The sequence below is a fragment of the Austrofundulus limnaeus genome, unplaced genomic scaffold (genome assembly GCF_001266775.1).
Source record: "Austrofundulus limnaeus strain Quisiro unplaced genomic scaffold, Austrofundulus_limnaeus-1.0 Scaffold533, whole genome shotgun sequence".
NCBI classification, from domain to species: Eukaryota; Metazoa; Chordata; class Actinopteri; order Cyprinodontiformes; family Rivulidae; genus Austrofundulus; species Austrofundulus limnaeus.
The window spans coordinates 163,976-166,765 of record NW_013952935.1 but is presented as its reverse complement, the minus strand read 5'-3'; the positions used below and the strand labels follow the sequence as shown (position 1 = coordinate 166,765).

At 36.0% G+C, this 2,790-nt stretch overlaps 1 protein-coding gene across 1 annotated transcript in view; it reads right to left on the bottom strand.

Annotated features, from left to right (window-relative positions):
• glsb (glutaminase b) overlaps positions 1-2,790 on the bottom strand; it is a 37,594-nt gene that overhangs the window by 5,806 nt on the left and 28,998 nt on the right. The window lies entirely within an intron of this gene.

Here is a 2,790-nt window from a genome sequence, read left to right as displayed (position 1 = left end):
CTTTTGGACCTACAGTGGGTAAAATAAGTATTGAACACGTCACCATTTTTCTCAGTAAATATCTGCAGGAGATTGTCTTGACCATGTCTACATGCCTAAATGCACTGAGTTGCCGCCATGTGATTGGCTGATTAGAAATTAAGTGTTAATGAGCAGTTGGACAGGTGTACCTAATAAAGTGGCCGGTGAGTGTATAAGACAAATGTCCTTTATGATTCTACCAGTAGAGTAATAAGACAGTCTTGTCTTAAATTTATTTATGGTTCTACTTGTACAACACATGAACTGCAGACTGGTTGACACCTCTGAGGGTTTTTGGACTGGTTCCCAAGACATCTATTTATTCATCCACCGATATTCATCCATCTATCATCCAACATTCACCTACTAGTTTATCACTCAATGTTCATCTACCAATCACACAATGTTCACCTTACAATCTTTCATCCAAACTTCATCTACTGATCTTTCATCCAAACGTCATTCAATCTTTCATCCAAACTTCATCTATTAATCTTTCATCTATACGTTCATCTACCAATCACAAAATGTTCACCTACCAATCTTTGATCCAAACATCATGTACCAATCTTTGATCCAAACATCATGTACCAATCTTTGATCCAAACGTCATCTACCAATCTTTGATCCAAACATCATGTACCAATCTTTCATCCAAACGTCATCTATCAATCTTTCATCCAAATGTCATTCACCAATCTTTCATCCAAACGTCATCTACCAATCTTTCATCCAAACGTCATCTACCAACCTTTCATCCAAATGTCATCTACCAATCTTTCATCCAAACGTCATCTACCAATCTTTCATCCAAACGTCATCTACCAATCTTTCATCCAAACGTCATCTACCAATCTTTCATCCAAACTTCATCCACCAATCTTTCATCCAAACGTCATACACCAATCTTTCATCCAAACATCATCTACCAATCTTTCATCCAAACGTCATCCACCAATCTTTCATCCAAACATCATCCACCAATCTTTCATCCAAACATCATCCACCAATCTTTCATCCAAACGTCATCCACCAATCTTTCAGCCAAACGTCATCTACCAATCTTTCATCCAAATGTTCATCTACCAATCATACAACGTTCACCTACCAATCTTTCATCCAATGTTCATCTACCATTCTTTCACCCAAAATATACTACCAATCTTCCATCCAAACATCTATTAATCTTTCATCCAATGTTCATCCACCAATCTTTCACCCAACATTAATCTACTAATCGTTCATCCAGTGTTCATTACCAATCTTTATTTCCTCTCCGCTGCCGTCGGTGTGCTGCTCAGGATGGGGGACTGTGATGAAGTGAAGATTCGGCGCAGTCTGCTGGCTTCTTCAATTTTATTTTATTTTTTTGTGTGTGTACAGTGCCCTGAGACAACAGTAGTGACTTGAATTAAATATTCATCTACCAATCTTTCACCCAACATTAATTAATTTTTCACCCAACATTTATCACCAATCTTTCACCCAAAATATACCCAATCTTTCGTTCAATGTTCATCACCAATCATTAGACATTCTTCCACAAATCTATCATTCAACTTTTGTCAAACAGCCTACATTCATCCAACAATTTATTATTCCAACAATCCATCCCATCTAACCATCAGTCCAACCCTCTTTATTCCCCATCCCACATTTATTCCAATCACCACACATCCATCATCCAACAATTAATCTAACATTCAATCATATATTATCCAACCAACCACTTTTCTACCCATTCCTCCTCCAYCCATCCTTTTTACCCACTATTCCCAGAAGCATCATGGGGAGTTGGTGTCTTTTCCAAGCACTCAGAATATTAAAAACAAAGTAGAGAATTCCAGGGGCTGTTTAGTTAATTATAAATGGTAAAATTAATATTTGGAAGAGAAAATGGATTGTAAAGATGACACAAAACATTTGCTTGACTATTAAGACTTCTGTTAACTCTCACTTCATAATTTATTACATATATTCCAGACATCTCAGGAGCTTTTCTTAGGACTTTGGCTGCATTTTTTTTTTACTCAATTTCAGTTCTTCTACCTGAATGAAAGGAGAAAGGAAAGCCTGGATTGGAAACCCTAAGCTTAAACCCAGGTAATAAAACACAGCTCGAGCTTAATGTTACCGGAGCAGAGGAAAATTGTTGACAACTTCCCAAAAGGAGCCTTGAAAAATCCTTTATGAAGCCTGGAAATCTGTTTTTAAACTATTTTTTAAATTAAATCTGTAAAAAGGTGCTAGCTTATAAACAATTAATGAATACAGTATGCTTGGTGACCTAAAAATTTTATGCGACCACGTCTGTTAAGTTATGGATTTATTTTATTTTAGACACTAAAAAACAACTTACTTTCTATCCTTGAATGTTACGCAACCCAAAAGCTCAGGGAAACTAAACTTCCTACAAATAAAACTATTAAAATATTTGATTATTGTAAAAGAAGAAAGCTGTGTGCACAGAGGAAGACAGGATGGATACGTATTTTATTTCATACAGTGGACACCATGACAACAACAAAATGAACAAAACATTTACGTCATGTCTCCGAGTCCAGCTCAGCCGAAGAAAAACACTCATCGGCCGGTTGGACAAGCAGACGAAACAAATGAGATTTTATGAAGACTTTATACAGAATCACAAACAACAGGTTTTACAGATGACCTTGGAACAGTACGGTTTTATTTTTAATTTAACAAACATAAATAACTAGCATTTCAAGTTTTCCATTTTCCAATTTAAACATTTTAAATCACTAAATC